Source organism: Ornithodoros turicata, chromosome 9 (assembly GCF_037126465.1).
Source record: "Ornithodoros turicata isolate Travis chromosome 9, ASM3712646v1, whole genome shotgun sequence".
Classification (NCBI taxonomy): domain Eukaryota; kingdom Metazoa; phylum Arthropoda; class Arachnida; order Ixodida; family Argasidae; genus Ornithodoros; species Ornithodoros turicata.
In genome coordinates, this window is record NC_088209.1 from 1,050,995 (window position 1) to 1,071,691 (window position 20,697).

The 20,697-nt window shown below is 43.6% G+C and overlaps 1 long non-coding RNA gene across 1 annotated transcript in view; it reads right to left on the reverse strand.

The window, feature by feature from the left end:
• LOC135369177 (uncharacterized) overlaps nucleotides 1-20,697 on the reverse strand; it is a 113,087-nt gene that overhangs the window by 67,408 nt on the left and 24,982 nt on the right. Inside the window, exon 2 of the long non-coding RNA XR_010414950.1 lies at nucleotides 13,328-13,402. This is a non-coding gene — a long non-coding RNA (uncharacterized LOC135369177). The remainder of the gene's footprint in view (nucleotides 1-13,327; nucleotides 13,403-20,697) is intronic.

Here is a 20,697-nt window from a genome sequence, read left to right on the forward strand (position 1 = left end):
GAGGTGGTTGTTGACAGCGTGCGCCTTCCTGTTGAACTCGTGTAGCCATGTGTCCTGGTATATGTATGCTCGGTGTTTGTTCTGTCCTTGGGGAAGTATCGTTGTCAGTACTATTTCAGCGCCTGGTCTGTTGTTTGTGATGAAGGAAACTAGTGCTTCGAATTCCTGGATGACATGTTGTGCTGTCGACAGTGCGATGTCGTTGGTCCCTACGTGGAGTATGAAGTGCGTGATGTTCGGTGGGGCGGCGGTTACATGTGTCATGATGTCTCGTATTCTTGCGCCGCTTGAGAAGTGTATGTGAGGTCCGTGCTCTCCGTGCGGGATGTGTTGGTGTATGTACTTGTCGCACTCCTAGGGGATAGCTGTTACACGTGAGAAAGAGAGGACGGGTTGCTTACCTCCTGAGGCCATCGGATCGTCAGTAGCGAACGTAGATGGGTAGAAATCCAGCGAACCGGTAGAGATGTAGGAGGGAGTACTAAAACACAGCGTGACATCATCAAAGCGCTAGCAGACAGAGATGCCATTATCAAGCCCGCAGATAAGGGTGTGAGTATCGTCATCTGGACCACAGATAAATATATTTCTGAAGCTAATAGGCAACTCAACAATACGCAACACTACCTCAAACTGGACCATGACCCAACAAAGGAGTACACGGCGCTAATAACCAATACCATACAGGACCTCCACGAACGAAAGCTCATCACACGTGATGACCTCAGATATCTCACCCCATCAAACACAGGCGCAGGTCGTTTCTCTTTACTGCCCAAAATCCACAAGGTACACGCCAACGAGCTCTATACGGCTGACATCCCCGGCAGGCCAATTGTATCTAATAACAACACACCAACAGAAAGACTCTCGAAATTCCTGGACCACTATTTAAACCATATTCCGACAACACTGCCATCGCATGCACAAGACACACCCCACCTCCTCAGAATAATCAGAGATATAAACAACACTCGTACATTTGGTAGGGACACAATAAGAGCCACGGTGGATGTGACATCACTGTACGCTACCATCCCACACAATGACGGAATCACAGCCCTCTGCAATACACTTTCTACAACAAACACCAGAAAAGACACGGAAACCATACTCACTCTAATGGACTTGGTCCTTAAACTGAACTACTTCGAGTTCAACGGCGAATACTACCTACAAGTACACGGTACAAGTATGGGCACACCGGCACACACAAAAAGAACAGTCTCTGTTCGAAATATCGGCGGCTTCTGTCCTGAGGCAACTCCCATACTGCATCAAAAAAGTAGTCTTCTTTCGTCGTTAGCTAGCATTACCAAACATACGCACAAAAACGGCCTGGGCGTCTCGTCAAAGTCCTTCTGTAACAACATGTGTGGCATCATGTTCAGTAAAAGGGGGAAAAGAACCAGGGTCTTCTGCCGGCATTATCTAAACATACGCACAAAAACGGCACGGGCTTGGCATCTCATCAAATTCCTTTCGTAACAACACGTGTCGCATGACGCAGTGAAGCAAAAAGGGGGTATGAAGCAGAGAAAAAAAAACGCACAGGGAAACAGTCCATAATGACGCATTGTCCCGCGAAACGACAAAGAAACAAAAACGGGGTATACCTCTCACCGGCCGTGTCCCGGTCCACAGCGCATCGCACACGAATCGCATGACAGGCTCAATAAAAGGGAAGGCACACACACACGCCAAAGAACGCCCTACTATCACCCAAACACCGGCGCAACGCTTCCGCGGACGTCTTATCAAGATCACTCTAACAACGCGTGTTCCATATATTTAATATAACAAACAAACGCGGGCATCATCAAGGACGCCGCAAACGCGCCATTCGAAGTCCGCGCCTAACAGGCAATGAATCATGCCATCGTAAAACGTTCATTAAAAGCAGAAACAAACAAACAAACGCGGGCATCGCTCAAGGACGCCTATCATAAAACGTTTAAAAACAAAAACAAGCCATCATAAAACGTTCATTAAGAGCAAAAACAAACAAACAAACAAGCGCGGGCATCGCTCAAGGACGCCGATATTGAAACGTTTATTAAAAGCAAAAACAAGTGAACACAGGAGCCGTCAAAATCCGTCAATTCATTCCACAAAAACAGAAAAAGAAGAACAAAAAGTGAAAGAGAGACAGAAATGGGACCATGACTCAGTACTTATCGCCGACCATTTTCGCGGTCCCAAGGAACGCGCGTCCCTAGGTTCACAGATCGAGCAGCGCCATCTCACGGGCCAACTCAGGGCCGTGGTGGATGGAACGACCCAGTGGATGTAGCATCGCCAAAACCACGTCCCCGTCTACGTTCGAACCTCTGCCCCCAGATGGCACTCAGCCGACGCCGCTCACGCGTCCTCCCATTGGCGCGCTCCGGGTGGGCGGGGCACGCGAGGGAGAGGGAAAATCTCAGGCCAGCTCTCTAGAGAATAGTCGGATAGAATTGCCGGAGAAGGATCGGTCATTGAAATTTGAGGCATGATACGTCAATAAAAAAAAAGGATCATCAGTCTTTTGTGAAAACTTATCACATTTCATGAATTAAATTCCACAGTGCATGTATATTTCTCAAACAGTTGGACTAGCCCAGAAGTAGGAAAAGAAGAAGAAAAGGCGTCTTTGACAAGCAACCCGATTGGAGCGCGGAATAAATATTTTCGTCAACACAGTTATCCATTTGTGTGTCTGGATAGGAAAAACGAGCTGTCCAAGATACGGCAAAACGGGAAATCAGGCAAGATAGCCGATTGCGGCGGGATAAGTCAAACCGTTCGCGACACAGTGTAATCAACTTTTACAATTGCATTCTGGTTCAGTGCCTGCGAGATAATACGAAGTCTTCGTGAAAAGCGAATCTATTATCAACCGCTGCGATGCAAATGGAAGATTTTACAAGCATGATGTGCAGGCGAATGAAGATAAGCATTATGTATAAACGCAATGGAAGATACGTTATCTTAATTATAATAAGCAGATCAGCACAGGTGCCACATAAACGTAGATGCAATTCACAAAATATACTCGAGGTTTCCCGTAGCCCCATACTGAAAAACTATCACCTTATTTTAGTGTCATAGCATCCGGGCACTACAAATGAAAGGCAATACTTTAATTTTAGAAATTTTTAGCTCATAACTTGATAAAACGCAAACTCCACACTAAAGATCATTTTCTTCTTTAAATTTTCGACGTCAAAACTGCGCGCTATTTCTTGCATTTTCTTAAAGATATGGATTTAAAAAGTTGTGCGTACAACTCGTAGAAAGGGTCAAGACTTCGTTTTATCTCGCAGGCACTGAACCCGAATGCAATTGTAAAAGTTGATGACACTGTGTCGCGAACGCTTTGACTTATCCCGCCGCAATCAGTTATCTTGCCTTATTTCGACGGCTCCTTTTTCCTATCCAGTCATACGTACGGACAACTGCGTTGACGAAAATATCTATTCTGCACTCCAATCGGGGTGCTTGTCAAAGACGCCTTTTCTTCGTCTTTTAATACGTCTGGGCTAGTCCAATTGTTTGAGAAATGTACATGCACTGTGAAATTTAATTCATAAAATGTGATAAGTTTTCACAAAAGATTGATGATCCTTTTTGTAATGAAAGATTGATGTATGATGCCTCAAATTTCCATGACCGATCCTTCTCCGGGAATTCTATTCCACGGATGTGGAAGTTGTACAAAGTACAGTCGGGTAAAACCTAATTGATGTTTAGCTCTGATTCCATATTAGAATTATTGCGCATAGTGTGGAATATTCGTTTCCTCAGCAATCATTGTGTTCAATCTAGCCATGCCAAATATGAGCTGTTTTCGTTGCGATGCGTAGAATTCATTATATTGATGAAAAATATTTGATTTATTATTTCAGTTTACACTAGTTTATTTCCGTAAATTACAATTGCCCTATTCCAAACTCTGAAGTTTTCGTTTGTTGTCTTGATTGATGACTCAGGAATGCATTATTTAATGATGTCTTATTATTGGTCGCTTGAATCCAGCATTGATTAATGCAATCGATACGTTGTCGCCGTATTTGTATCGATTCAGCAACTTGCACTTTGTTGCGACGAACTTGCACAATCTCTTATTGATGTTTCCTTTCTTTGTATGAAGATTATTGAATGGCGTACAAGAGAGTATTAGACGAATATAGTCCGGTGGTCCACCGCAGTTGATATGTTCGTTGAGTTTCACTAAGTGATGCTACATCAGACCTTGCACGACAATATTGAACTTCTGCTCATTCGACATCGTTGCAAGAACTGGTAGAAGAAAATAATGTAGCTTCCATCTTAGGTATGTGTAATTTCAACAAATCCGTAATGAATCGTGCTATTTAGACCGCTTGTATATGATAATTTGATCTCACTGCTTTCTTGATGAGTGCAATGCCCATTGCAATGATTACAATTACATGTGGTTTAGTGTATTTCAATTCTTCGTTAGCAAACCTCAGAAACTCCGCCATTAATTCCAGTGGCCCTTCCGACGTTGATGTGCAGATATTTTGATAAGTATTGTAGATTCGGCATACAAGTTCTTGCACCTTCAATTCCGTAATTTGGACCATATCTCCGAATACGACCATGTCTCGCACGTATTGAAATGCAGCTATAATGGAATCGTTTCGCGGCTCTTCCTTTTCGAAGCAGTTTTTTATCACATCTTCCCATGACCTATGGTAGCGAGCACAAAATATTTCCATCTCTTCAATGTAGAGCAATTGTCTCCTCTGTTTCCGAGTGTACCTCTACACAAAAGCATATCTATGCTCATTTTATTGTTCAGAAATGTATGATCTAGTTCATAATGTTATTAATATCCACCTGCCGTGAGAATTATGGAAATTGATTTAGAACGATATGATGAGCAAGAAAAAACGAGTGCTTTCAATGTCTCTGCTGTGTACAAAGGCCACACTAGAGCCCGTCCCTCCCTAACTTGATGTTGGTGCTGGGGGTCGTCGGCTTTCATCACACTTTATCGCTTGAATCCACTAGTTGATTATGTTTATTCATTGAAAATGACAAGTTTCTATACAGATTCTGTGGTGTATTGACGCTGCCTGCTTAGAAATGATTTGTCTGAATTAATTATTGTTTTGTCTTTGTTTCAGGTGTTCACTCGATCGATATTCTATGAGTCGTGCATTATGTATGCATGAGGTATTAATTGTGTCGCATTTGTTTGAATTGTTCACTCGACTGACATTAGTAAAAATAATCTCTATGATGGAAATGCCTCATGTTTCTGAGTTGTATTTCACATTTGATATTTCTGAGTGGTTCCTCTATATAGAATTTCAAGCTATCACAGAAATGATGTCATTAAATTTGTTTCTCGTTTTTTGATTGAGTATTACTTCTATCGTGAAATACTTTGGACTCTCTCTATCCACATGTTCAATAAAATATCGGCTATGTAGAAACCTAGCCGACTTGTGATCCACTTTAACAAAAGACTTCCGCTTCAAGGAGAGGATGTGAAAAGATAGTGATCCCTGCGAATAATGCCGACATCTATTTGCGATGTACAATAAAATATATCGCCTTTGTACCATCTTATCTGACCTTGAGAGTGCCCTGTTTGCTGGAAGAAGGATTTTAGCCCCAACCCTTTGAGTGATAAAGCATGCGCAGTCGCTTCGTTTTGGTCGTATAGATAGAGACATACAGTCTCCCGGCTTTGAGGAAAAGAGTGAAAACCGAGATGAAAACAGTGTACACTTTCTACGTCTTGGATACCTCCATCAAGGTTCGTAGAGTTAGTAATGAAAATTCTATATTGTTTGATTAGGTTAAGTCACGAAGATGATTTTATGATGGTTCAATGATAGATTATTTTCCTCTGTTGTTGTTTACGTGGCGCCGCTTAGAGTGTTCCTCTGTTCTTCAGTGTTAAGTCTGTGCTAGAGTGTTAAATTTGTAATATTTCTCCTTTTGATAGATTGATTAGCTATTATTTTCCTATGTGTTGGATGGTGCACAGGTTTTGCTCTCTATTAATTGTAGCTGTTGATTGTGTTGTTTCTCGTTATTTCCTTACGTCTATGCTGTTCACTTAATAAGAAATTGGTTAATTAAAAGTTGTGTAATGTTGGAATATGAAACTTAGATTCCCTATTGCGCTCGAAATGTTATGACAGATATTCACACTATTGCAATGATGGTTCTCACGTATAGGAATATTTGACTTCTTATAATACAACTCGTAATTTTGATTGTAATCAAATTAATTAAGAACATCTTGTTTGTAGTGGTATAGATTTTATTTCCTCTTGTGTTCGTGTCGTTCTTGTCGTTCGTGTTCCGTGGTCTTCCAGGGTCTCTGCTGCTCACAATTAATTACATACATCTATCGGCACCCCTCTTCAACAAATCAGGGCAGATAGCATTCGCTGGTTGTTGGCTAGGAGCCTGGCTAGGAGTGAAGTTCATTTTTAACAGGGCCCAGGACGCACATTTCCCCAGGGCGTCAGTCGTGACGTTGCCCACATACGTGAGGCCGACAACGGCAAGCCCTTTTAACATCACCACCACCACCACCATCATCATTTTTAACATAACTATTTTTTGTGTGTGTTGGATTCATAAAACAAAGTAAGGTTTGAAAACTTAGAATGAAAATTGTATAGTGTTTGATTAGATTATGTCACGAGAATGATTTTATGGTAGTTAAAATGATAGATTATTCTCCTCCTCTGTTGTTTCGATTAAGAGTACCTTCTTTTATTAAATGTGGTGTTATATATTTTGTTTCCTCTTGTGTTCGTGTCGTTCTTGTCGTTCGTGTCCCATGGTCTTCCAGGGTCTTTGCTGTTCACAGTTAATTACATACAGCTATCAGGAGTTCCCGCTATTGGAATGATGGTTCTCACGTATAGGAATATTATACTTTTTATAATACAGCTTGTAATTTTCATTGTAATCATATTGATTAAGAATATCCTCTTTGACTAAATGTGGTGTCCGTTTCTCGTTTTGATATGGTATTGTGTAGCTATTATTTCCCTACATGTTGGAGGATATGTCGGTTTGGTTCTATATTAAAATAAACTGATTAATTCAATTTGTGTCATGTTGCAATATTCAACTTAGATGCCATATTGTGCTCGAACTTAGATTGTAGTTGTAATGATTAAGAATACCTTTGATTAAAAGTGCTACTCCATTTTAATTCAGATTGATTCAAATGTTGTGTGTATTATTACCGTTAATAAAAAAGTTTGTGTTTGATCTATGATACCTATTTAATGCTATTGTATCGTGCCTCTAATAAGTATATTCTTTGTTACGTGTATTGTATTGTGTTTCTTCTGCTTCAGGTTTTGGGCTGGTTTTTTCTCCTCCGCACAGAGTCACACTATAATTCTTGGCACTGTTGACATTAATAAATATATTTTCACTTGTACTTTTGTGTATGGCTATCCTTTGCATGCCTATACTTGCATGCAAACCGCCCACCGCACACCTGTTGTAACGGGAAAAAATTGTGAGGGAAGTTGGCCCAGGTGGAAAAACGGCGAAAGAAGTCGGCCCAAGCTGAAAAATGTGCGAGGGTAAGCGCACGCGCAGCCCTCCCACCTCCGGTAAGCGCGCGGACAACCCTCCGCACCATAGGTCGGCATTTTGCTAAGAATTCATTCAACATCACATCATGGTCAGTTTTCCGCAAAGCCCATCACATCACATCACCGTCATAAACCATCACATCACGAGCCCGTAACTCAACTTCAACCTCAGAATTCATCACTTCATAACCCATCATTCAACTTCAACTTCAGAATTCATCACATCATAACCCATCATTCGACTTCAACTTCAGAACCCATCACATCACATCACATCATTCAACTTCAACTTCAGAATCCATCACATCACATCATTCAACTTCAACTTCAGAATCCATCACATCATAACCCATCATTCAACTTCAGAACCCATCATCAGAATTCAACTTCAAATCCCATCGCGGTTTTGAAGTTGAATTCCTATGATGGGTTCTGAAGTCGGTGATGGACTTTGAAGTTGAAGTTTGTGATGGGGCTTTGAAGTTGAATTCGTATGATGGGTTCTGAAGTCAGTGATGGATTTTGAAGTTGAAGTCTGTGATGGGGTTTTGAAGTTGAATTCCTATGATGGGTTCTGAAGTCGGTGATGGATTTTGAAGTTGAAGTTTGTGATGGGGCTTTGAAGTTGAATTCCTATGATGGGTTCTGAAGTCGGTGATGGATTTTGAAGTTGAAGTTTGTGATGGGGTTATGAAGTTGAATTCCTATGATGGGTGCTGAAGTCGGTGGTGGGGTTTTTGGAGTTGAACTCCAAGAAAGGCCTACTTGGGTTGTGCCCGGCTGCGGGATTACGACGCTAGCGTCCTGCTCGCCTGTGTTTGCGTGGGTTTCCTGGTAGTGGTATGCTGCTTGGAGGGTGCGGTCTGCCTGCACTCGGTTGGACTTGGAAGCAGGGTTTACCAATGAAGGAGGAAAGGGAAGGATGCCACGTTCGACCTCCGCTGTCGCATGTGAACTGCGGAAGATGTATTGCTTGCGTGGTAGGGTTGTTGCACAATATTGCGCCCGTTGTTGACAGATAAGTGAGCGCATAGCACATTGCGCGTTTATGTGGCTTCGGGTGACCGCTGATGGGGTTTTGAAGTTGAATACCAACGAAGGTCTACGTTGGTGCGCCCGGCTGCTCGCTGCTGGAGGATTACGGCGTTGGCGTCTCTTCCTCGCCCCTGTTAGCGTGGATTTCCTGGTAGTGGCGGCGAAAGCGTAAGCGGAGGAGGGGTATGCTGTTTGGAGGGTGCGGTCGCCTTGTTCTGGGTTGGGCTTGGAAGCACGGTGCACCAAGAAAGGAGGAAAGGGAGGGATGCAACGTTTGACCTCCGCTGTCGCATGTGAACGGCGGCGGGAGGTATGTTGCTTACGCGGTAGGGTTGTTGCACAATGTTGCGCCCGTTGTTGACAGCTAAGTGAGCGCATAGCACATTGCAGGTTCATGTGGCTTCGTACGATATCCTTGCCTGCCGGCACATTGAACGTTCGTATGACTTCGTACGATCGCCGTGTCTGCCAGTACATTGCACGATCATGTGGCTTCGTACGTCTGGCTTTTCCGCCGCGTCATTTTTCACTCGTGACGCGGGGGTATTAGCTTCGGCATCGGAATACATCGTGGCCAGCCACTCAGTATTACATGGGTTCTTGTGACATGATGCTTACTCACACTGGAAATAGCCGTCATGAGCGAATTCAGCGACCTGTAATCACCTTCGCTGGACATATGTTTTTACTCTAATTCTTTCATGCAATACACCACTGCAGTGGTTCATCTGGAATCCCAAGCAGGGGGCGTGGTCATTATTGCCGCTACTTGATAACAGCTTTACACGTATAATTACCGACATGTCATTACAGCTGAAACGGCAAGCCCCCTTTTTTGCAGGGGGTGTCGACAAACTTTTTTCTTTGGGGTGGGGGGTGTCACAGAGATGTATCATGGTCTGGATAAATCACTGACACCAAAAACTGAGAATCTGTCCTCGGAAAAGTGTAACCCATTGTATTCTTTTTCCTCCGAGGAGGGTATATACGGACGAACACTAAGTGAATTCTTAACGACCGAGGCGTTTGGACACATGTAATAGATACAGAATGTGAGGCGCAAATTGAAGTGAAGACTGCAAGGAGCCCGGGAGACCACCAACTTGCAGTCCGTGAAACAGTTTCTTTTCGTCTCTCACAATCTCTAAATAAATATGTGTCGACACAGTTTATAACAATTCCAACTCTAACCTGTTTTTATTTGATGTTTGAAACAACCTCTCATCATAATCACTTGACTGCATAGTGTTAGTCACTTTTGAGGTAACTTCGCAAAAGTATCATGAGCAAAGTTAGAAATTTCTATTTCGCTTCACGTCCAAGCAGGCAGAACTCACAACGCGGGCTCCTTTCTTTTTATTTTGCTGCTGAAAAATCCGACGACAGTGACCCCGCCTCTTCCACGTGCGCGGCGCCAGCATCCTGTCTGCTCCGCCTTGTTGCAGCGCGATGTACTGGATGTACGCAAACGCAATTCCGACGTGCTTCTGAGTTAGGTCGCAGCAGAGCGTTCGTTTGGAGCGCGTGGAGTGCAGTTTTTTACGGGGAAGGTGATAAGGCCACTGGCAAGGTTCTATGAAATGTGCGCGGAAAATGGGAACTCGCAGAACTTGGAATTCCAATTCTCACTTTGTGCCCAATTGACAAGGTATATTCGGAACTCCGCTCCCAACTTAATTTCGGCATGGTAGCAAAAACTTTCATTTCTCACTTAATTTCATTTTGATAACTTGAAGGTTGTAACTTCATTAAATATTTAGCTTAGTGACGTAACTCGTAACTAGCAACTTTTGGGTGGTAATTAACTTCCCCGCCTCTGCTGAAATGTACTTTATTGGCGATGAATATCTAAGAAATAGCAGCTGCGTGCTCTGATGGAACACTTGTGTCCGATGGATGCTACATGCGTGCCGAACACATAATTTCCCAAAACATGACCTACGCACCTCAGATAAATAAGAGACCTATAGTAACCTCTGTGTATTACATTTAAAATAAAAGACGTCCACAAAAACAATGCCAGCCCGATCTTGTCCTATTTGGATCCCAATCACACAAAAGAAAAATAAGCAATCTAAGAAGACACAAAATAAGCCTAATAAAGCACACTTCGTCAGCACGACAGCAATCTACTGTCGTCTAGTAAAACGCGCGTACGCGACCGAAGGTTGTGGCTCAAATCCAAACCCGTCCAATATACATATATACGCACATTATAGCTGTAGGCGAGCAAATGAGTCAAACTGAACAACCGCAACAGGCAGACCGCGCGACCGCAGAACGCCAAATCGCATCTTGATCTAATCTACCGCTCACATTCGCAACATACAGTTGCCTCCGCCTACATGACATTGCCCTTCGCGCCCCACTACGCCAGAGAGTAACGCGTTCCAAACACTTTCCCTCCCTGCGACCGCCGATACACAACAAAGGGGGGGGGGGAGGAAGCCCGCCAGGCATCTGCAGTGTTAGGCCCATACGCCCACACCAGACACGAAACGCGAAGCGTTTATGTTCGCTCGGTGCACTCCAATACACATTTGCCATTCACTCCGCACGTGTTCGCACAAGTAACAGTCACGACACGTGAACGTCATACATCGACTAAACATTGTCGGCTTCAAAAGCTATTATGAGGACTTCGAAACCTATCCGTCATCTTCAAAATTCATCGCGCAGACTTCAGCTTCAAAACCCATCCCGCTGACTTCCCCTTAAAAACCATCGCGCTGACTTCAAAACCCAACACACGGACTCTTCCAAACCCACACGCGCTGACTTCAACTTCAAAACCAATCCCGCTGACTTCAACTTCAAATCCCACCACACTGACTTCAACTTCAAAACCCATCACGCGGACTTCAACTTCAAAACACATCACGCGGACTTCAACTTCAAAACACATCACGCGGACTTCAACTTCAAATCCCATCACACAGACTTCAACTTCAAAACCCATCACGCGGGCTTCAACTTCAAAACCTATCACGCGGACTTCAACTTCAAATCCAACCACACTGACTTCAACTTCAAAACACATAACGCGGACTTCAACTTCAAATCCCATCACACAGACTTCAACTTCAAAACCCATCACGCGGACTTCAACTTCAAATCCCCATCATAGCCCTTCATTCAACTTCAACATCAACTTCACATCACATCATAGCCCTTCATTCAACTTCAACTTCAACTTCACTTCACATCATGCCGTTCATTCAACTTCAACTTCACATCACATCATGCCCTTCATTCAACATCACATCATTCTCTATGAGGTGATGGTGAATGAAGTCGGTGAAGGCCATCATGAATGAATTCGCCGACCTATGCTCCGCACACGCGCCGCCCGCCGATAAGCGCCTCCACCATCGCGCCGCCCCCCACGCGCGGCAAAAAATATGCGAGTGAAATCGGCCCAGACGCACCTGGCCGTTGCTAAGGGCGTGGGGGGCCGTTGCTACGGGCTAACTGCACCATACCTATTACTGCTCTTATGCTGTTCATAATCGTCATAAAAAAGGTGTACGCCTCCCGCTTTCAACAAATTGTTGGCTAGGGCCTGCTATGCGGTGTTCATTTTTCTAGTTCAAGTTCATTTTTAAGAGCTTGTCATATGAAAGTGGGTTTCATTTCAACATTTAACTGTATTCCACACAGTATTTACCGAAATATCCGCTAACTGTGGCACCTATTTTTAGCACAAACGTCTTAAAATGCCGGAAATTTCCGAGATTGATAAAACTCAGAAATACCGAAAAATGTCCGACGAATCTTCATAAGAACAAATGCCGAAAACGAGGAACCCTACGTATTAAATAAACGAATTTCTTTGTCATAGTCAATACGCAGTGAATAATTGTTGGAAAATATCGTGATTTTCAGTCATTTGTCGGACTTGTGACATGGTCATGTTATGGGAGCGCTTTTTTACGTGCCTGGCTGTACGTATACGTCCACCGCCAACCCAGAAGTGACATTCCAAGAGCCGAGGGAGAGTGAGGTTTTTAAGAGAAGCCGCCGCTTACTATTCTGCGCGACCCTAATTCTCGGATATTCCACGACACGCTCCGAAGAGAGAGAGATACTATAACACTGCGTCAGCTACCGCTAATACATGGCTGATTATGTGTCATCTCTGTCTAGTTCTTGACAGAGCTCTTGTCACACGCGTATAATGCATTCAGACGCAGACATAACTTCGTGTTAGCCCTTCGTTAGCTCTAAAACCTCAATACGCCCTGCGAAGCGCCACTGATTCTAATTTGAAAGGTCACAGCGTTCCTCCAACACTTAAAGTTCGAGGTGTGTCCTCCTGCCTGTAATTGAGGAGAGAAGTCAACAATCACATTCAGCGGAACTGGAGATTACATTGCAGTCCCAATTGTAAGATGGTCCATTAACACTCTCGTCTTTCTCTCCTATCTTTGTTTTCGTGAAAATTAAAGAGGTGCTTCATTGTCAAGAGCGATTGTCCACCCTGTTGGTCGCTGGCAAACTCCCGAACAGATGACAGATGAAAGATGAAAGATGAAAGTCACTGAAAAGGTTGCCAGCTGTAGGGATCGAACCCGCATCTGTCCCTTCCATGTTTGTTCCAGCCTCAGAACATCAGTTTCTCTCTTGTCCCAAACAGATTTCAGTTCAGGAAATGATGAAGTTGCGTACAAATGAAAAAAGAAGAACAGGAAGAATTAACGTACCAGTGTCCGGGTACAACCGTCGGTGTTTAGCCACGTGGATATCCTCGTTCAATTCGTGCGGGTTGGCTGAAGCATCTGCGAGTGAGTAGATGGAGAAGAGTCACATTATCGCAGGAAGAGAAAGTCTATTTGATCCTGAGCGACGTGCGACTGCCTTATGCAAAATTTATTCCAGCAGTGTCTTTGCAGTAGTTTTCAAGTCGTTACTGCAGCAGAACTGTAGCTTATAAGATAGATAAGTCTCCACATTACGTCTCGGTTTCACAGTAATGTAAAAATAATCGGACGCTGACTGACTTTACAAATGCATGCGACGAGATCAAGGCAGTTGCCGTCTTTGTATGCGCCATAGGTGTGACTTCATCGATGAGTATTCGAACACGCCCTCTTGGAGCAATCATTCTAGCGTCACTTGTGCAGCGCCAGCGATATCTTCGCAACTACAGGTTTTCCCGTTGTATTTAATCCTGATACAGCGGAATTTAATCCTTATACCGTGGAATTTAATCCTCATGCAGCCACTTTTAATCCTTGTTCCCTGGATTTAATCCTTGTTTCCCTGGATTTAATCCTTATGCCGCCACTTTTAATCCTTATGCCGTGGGATTTAATGCTTGTTCTGTTAAATTTAATCCTGGTGCAACCAATTTTAATCCTTATGCCGTGGAATTTAATCCTAAATTCTTGAGTGATCTTTTCACTACTCTTTTCACTACAATGCGACAATGAGGGACTACTTGTATGATCTATGACCTATTTTGACTTTTCCTCGTTTACAGCAATACACTGACTTTTTTGGCTGCCCCTGCTCAGTGCACTACTATGTGATAGTATGGGACTACCTGCATAATTTATGACTTGTTATGAGCATTTCCTTGTTTACGGCTACAAATTGACTTTTTATGACTATGCCTACTCTATGCACTACTATGAGATGGTATAGGACTACCTGCACGATTTATGACCCGTTTTGACTATTTCGTCCTTTACAGCCATAAACTGACTAATATGCCTACTCTATGCACTACCATGGGATAGTATGGGACTACCTGCAGGGTTTATGAACTGGTATGACTATTTCCTCGTTTATGGGTATAAATTGACTTTTTATGACTATGGCTACTCTATGCACTACAATGGGATAGTATGGGTCTACCTACATGACTGATGACCTGATATGACTATATCCTTGTTTATGGCTATAAAATGACTTTTTGTGACCATGCATACTATATGCACTACTATGGTATGGTATGGGACTACCTACATGGTTTATGACCTGATATGGCTATTTCCTTGTTTATGGCTATAACTTGACTTTTTACGACTATACCTACTCTATGCGCTACTGTGGGAATGGTATGGACTACATACATGATTTATGACCTGATATGACTATTTCCTTGTTTATGGCTACAAATTTACCTTTTTGTGACTATCACTGTTCAATGCACTCCTATGCGATATTATGATACTACGTGCATGATTTATGACCTGTTTTGTCTATTTCCTTGTTTATAAATATAAATTGACTTTTTATGACTATGGCTACTCCAAGCACTACTATTCGATGGTATGGGACTGCCTGCATGATTTACGGCCTGTTTTGGCTACTTCCTCGTTTACACCCATAAATTGACTTTTTTGTGACTGTTCCTACCCTATGCACTGCCATGGGATCGTATGGGACTACCTGCATGATGTATGAGGTGTTATGACTATTTTCTTGTTTATAACTATAAATTGACTTTTGTGACTGCTGCCACGCACTGCTATGCTACTGGTCTATGCACTACAATGAGATGTGAAGCGACTGCCTGCATCATTTATGGACTGTATCGACTATTTCCGTCTTTGCCGCTATAATTTGACTTTCTATGACTAGGATTACTCAATGCACTGTGGTGGGGTAGTATGGGACTACCTGCATAATATAAAACATGTGATCAGTACTTCCTTGTTTACGCCTATAAATGAACTTTTTGACTTTGACTACTACGTGCACTAACTATGAGATAGTGTGAGACTACCTGGACCTAACGCGAACTACCTGGAAAGTAGTTGCTTTGAAGCTGGAACATACAAATAGAGAAGCACAACACTACCTTCGAGTTTCCTAGGAACAAGAACAATTAAAATAAGACATTCATCGAAAAGCCCCTTTGTTTCTCGCCTCTTTCCAAATGTAAGTTGGTCAGCAATGACATGCACATCACAGTACGACATCCCGGTAATCAGTTCTTTATATGCTCTTCATGTTTCCGTAAAATCTATCGCATTGATCTCTAGATTTATCTATACATTGATCTCTTTTCGCGTCACAGGCCTTCTGTGTTAAAGATCTTGGAAGAAGCTAAAATCTTGGGGATCAGCAGACGGACACTCGACCGACTGAGCCACAGAGGGCGGCAAAAAGATGGTTATTTTTCTCAGTGACGCGTGTAGGATCTGAATCCATGACAGGCAGTACTGCAGGAAACGAAATCACGTCACGCCATCGGTAATCACGTGGCACTGCTCCTCTCGCTGAATGGCCGGCGCACGACAACTTAACAGTAAATTTATATACACCCCTATGAGTCTAAAATGAGTGTTAGATAACACACACCCTTATGGGTGTAAATGCTACACCCCAATGACGGGTGTAACAGGGGCGTCACATATTACACCCAAAAGTGTTTAGTGTTTATTGGGTGTATTGACCCAAAAATGGCAGGTTCGGAAAAAAGGACATTTTCTAGTGCGAGCATCTTAGCTATCTAGAGTATTAAGGTCCGTTCCGACATACAGCGCTTTGCTCCACAGCGCTGCACCACAGCACTGCAAAACAGCGCTGTATTTCCACTGTGGCGTTCGCACTTGCAGCGCTTGTCTCAGCAACGTGCAACTAGGCCTTCGTGCAGTCACGGCGACAAGAAGCGGGAAAAAAAGGCAGCCCCGTCACGAGAACGCGGCGCCGCGTTCTCATTGGTTCAGGGAACCTATCGCTGGGATACAGCGATGGGAAAGTTCACCGAAGCTCAACTTCGCCAAGAGCTGTTTTCTATCGAGTGGCAGCCGGGAGAGGAGGGAAAAACAGCGCTATTTCCCAGTGCTCTGGAGCAAAGCGCTGTATGTCGGAACGGGCCTTTAGAGTTTTTTTTTTATTTCCGTGTTAGCGCCGCGAAGCAACTGTGGCTATGAGCGGTGTATAGACGTGGATAGATGAAGAGAGGACAGCAGGAAGGAGTGGGGGACAGGGGGTTAGTGTGCGTCCTGGGCCGACTTTAGGGGGAACTGTGCCGACATTCGTCTTGAAAGTCTTCGGAAAACCCAGGGAAAACCTCAGACAACACAGCCGGTGAGAGGATTCGAACCCGTGACACCGGCGTGAAAAGCGATCATCTTCACCACTATGCCACGGGAGCTGGTCTCGAGCTTAGCTGTGCACTCCAAGAGCTCAGAAGAGCTTAGCTAGCTAAGCTCCGCTTCCGCTTTAACCTATTATGGAGGCTTGATTTAGCATTCATTATGTCACGTGTACGCTCTTCTCGCATGAACACTGCTTAAATGTACTTGTATGTATTATATAAGCATATTATATATATGTGCGAAGGAAAAGGTAGAATGGATCCGAGATTACAAACAGAAAATACGAGGGGGGTTTATTAAAGATTAAGGGGGCAATTTGACACTGCAACGGCAGCCTGCCTTCGCCATTTGCAAGCCCTGTTGAAGGCTGCTGCCCTCGAAACGTCGACTTCCCCCATAATCTGCAATAAACTTCCCTTGTTTTTTCCTAGCTGCTCATGGTCTTTGGTTCTTTCTACTTTTTCTTTTCGTATATTCATTTCACAGTCACCCACAATAGTTAGCCATTTAATTACATACACATATGCATTTTAATTTCGTGGTCAGCCGCACCAGTTAACCTTTCAGCCAGGGGTAAAACCTTCCTTACCTATTTTCAAGTTTAGTCGTGTTGAAGGCAGCGCTGACTGCCGAAACGTCGACCCCTAACTGTAACTACAGTTGTCCTACAATTAACAATACGACTGTAAATATATTTCTAGTAATTCCCATTAAATTTTTTAGTGTAATAAAAGTAGGAATTTTTAATCCTTATACGGCTTGTCAAGTCGCTTCATCACTTGTAGTTTATATCTTTTTCGCGTCCATCTGTGCTAAGTTATCTATGTATATATATATTACGAACATTATCACAATCAAAAAGAAAACTACACGAGCTTTCAGCATTGTGCGGCATACACCCCTTTTGCACTGATATGAGTGTTCCAAAATTTAGCATGATGTGTAACATAAGTGTGATCGGGGTGCATTGGTACATTACATCCCTTTTACACTAGCACGGGTGCTTAGTGGTGTAGTATAAGTGTAATTCGGGTTTGTCCCCATAGTACACCGTTTTCACACCGGGAAGGGCGTTAAAAAATTTACTGTGTTGCGACACAGTAAATTAAAAGTAAACATGAACCGGCCCTACTTTTTCTGTTGGTGTTGCGACAATTTCGCCTATAGGCAAAATACCAGCAACTCAAGTTGGTGGAGGTTTCAGGGGCCGGTTGGCTGGCCGGTTGGCTATAGTTGCTGAAAGAAATGTTGCCCCTTTGCAGCATCCGCTCGTCCGTGGTGGAGAACGTCGTGCTGAAGACTGGTAGGTACGAATCCTGGCTCTGCTATCAGAGGACATCCCTGTGTTCTAAGACAAACTTTCCGGACGAATGTCGCCAGAGTTCTCCTGAGGTCGACCCCACTTCTTGCATCTGTTCTTCGTCAATACGTCGCAAGTGGCAATAGTTCTCCGCAACTTGGTGGCAGGTTACAAGTTGCTTAGACACGCCGTCTTCCGCGACAGACGTTAAAGGGACGGTCTCGTAGAGCCGGGGCGATTCCGAAACTTTGCCGCAACTGTCTTCACGAGTACTGTACACATACAACCGTCAAAGTTCCATTCAGAATAAGCAAGTCGTTTTCGAGGAATTTGTCGTAACGTGCCGTAATAGCAGACGACGGAACATGCCCTTCACTCTCATGCAACGTCACGCATGACGTCAGCCTGCGGGTACGTCGCCGTTGCCATGGCAATCGGAACCTGCAGAAGGACGATGTGTTTAAATCCCCTTGATTTCCAAATGGGGACACTTAGACATATATCTCCACGAGCGGAGAATGTAGCTCGTGTATTGACTGTGGGGTTTCCGATAATGTGGCACACAATGGGATACGCAGAAGCTAAGTCACGTGTTTTCTTTCCCCCAGTATTTAATGCGTTTTTTTAAATGTACATGCACTCCTTCTCCATGTACGTCGTCAGCGACACTTCATTTCGAAACATGATCAGTGTGGAACGGGGAGTGTAATGGCAGCGCGCGTAATATATTTTTCGTCGGAGCTGTAATGCGCGCAGATGGTTGCAACTTCAGATATGTGATTGTGAGTGGGGCTGTTCTGCAACTTTTTAACTTACCTCTGGTGGTTAACATAGTTGTTCTAAACCACCATGTGGGCACTTCTTAGAATGTGCGTTTTTCGCACGAGAACTGAAACAAAATCTACAAGAGTTGTCGCGGTCCCCAGTCACTTCTGAAAGTCGTCTGCTCATGCAGGTGCACTGGCGCGCACAAAAGCAGACGATTTCTGTATCCTATCGCGGACTTTCCCGCAGGGCGACGTAACAGTTCGGGTTGTCGCCAACACAGATCGCGGCATGCTCTGCCTTCTTTATCAATTTAGTTCGGTTATTTTATAACCGTGACGTGCTTTATCGGGTAAATTTGCTGTATTGCATTTTCAACAAAGGGCAGTTGGATGATACACTTTATGAGAGGGGCAGGGGGTACGAGACCGTCCCTTTAAATACGGGGTGGCGTGTGATGAGCTTTCATCGCACGTTAAAGAACCCTCAGGTGGGAAAAAGCAATCCAGAGACCGACCGCTGTGGAGTCTCTCATGATCGCAGTTGCTTCGCGACGTAAACGCCCAATTAATAAAAAAAAGAAAAAGAAATAGTTCTTCCCGGCATGGAATCAAAAACTTTGAGCTCCTGGAACTGCATGAGGTGCGCACTTCACACATCGAAAGTGTCGCCACCTTAAATCTGGTTCCAATACTCGGGAAGCACCTCGCCACGTCGCGAAGTCTGTTGCGGTAAGACCGCGCAATGTGCGCCTCCCGCTTTCTGCTACAGACGCTTTGTGTCGCGGCCATCAAGAGAGAATTCCAATACTCTCTTGTAGACGCCGTCTGCAAACTAAAAATGTGTGATTGTCCAATGACACACGCACATAAACAGACGACGCTGAGATGGGCTAGTATTGGCCAGCAGGCTATACGCCGCCCGAGCGCGAATTCTAGAAGATGAAAGAATAAGATGTGTTGTGCCAGTGTATTCTGCATCGGATTGATACAAATGTAAGTTTTTAAATTGTTGTAGTACACACTACAGGTTTTCCCGTCGTATTTAATCCTTATACCGCGGAATTTAATCCTTATACCGTGGGATTTAATCCCCATGCTGCCACTTTTAATCCTTGTTTCGTTGAATTTAATTCTTATGCCGCCACTTTTAATCCTTATACCGTGGGATTTAATCCTTGTTCTCTTAAATTTAATCCTGGTGCTACCAATTTTAATCCTTATGCCACGGAATTTAATCCTAAATTATCGGGTTATTTTCACTACAATGCGACAGTGCTGGACCACCTGTGTGATTTATGACCTATTGTGACTATTTCCTCGTTTACAGCCATACACTGACTTTTGTGACTACCCCTGCTCAGTGCACTACTATGTGATAGTATGGGACTCCCTGCATAATTTATGACTTGTTATGAATATTTCCTTGTTTACAGCTACAAATTGACTTTTTATCAATATGCCTACTCTACGCACAACTATGGGATGGTATAGGACTACCTGCACGATTTATGACCCGTTTTGACAATTTCGTCCTTTACAGCCATAAATTGACTTTTTCGTGAATATGCCTATCTATGCACTACCATGGGATAGTATGGGACTACCTGCATGGTTTATGACCTGACATGACTATTTCCTTGTTTATGGCTATAAATTGACTTTTTATGACCATGCCTACTCTATGCGCTACTATGGGATGGTATGGGACTACCTACATGATTTATGACCTGATATGTCTATTTCCCTGTTTACGGTTATAAATTGATTTTTATGACTATCCCTACTCTCTGCACTACTATGGGATAGTATGGGACTACCTGCACGATTTGTGACCTCATAACACTATTTCCTTGTTTATGGCTATAAATTGACTTTTTATGACTAAACTACTCGATGCGCTACTTTGGGATGGTATGGGACTACCTGCACGATTTATGGCCTCATATCTCTAT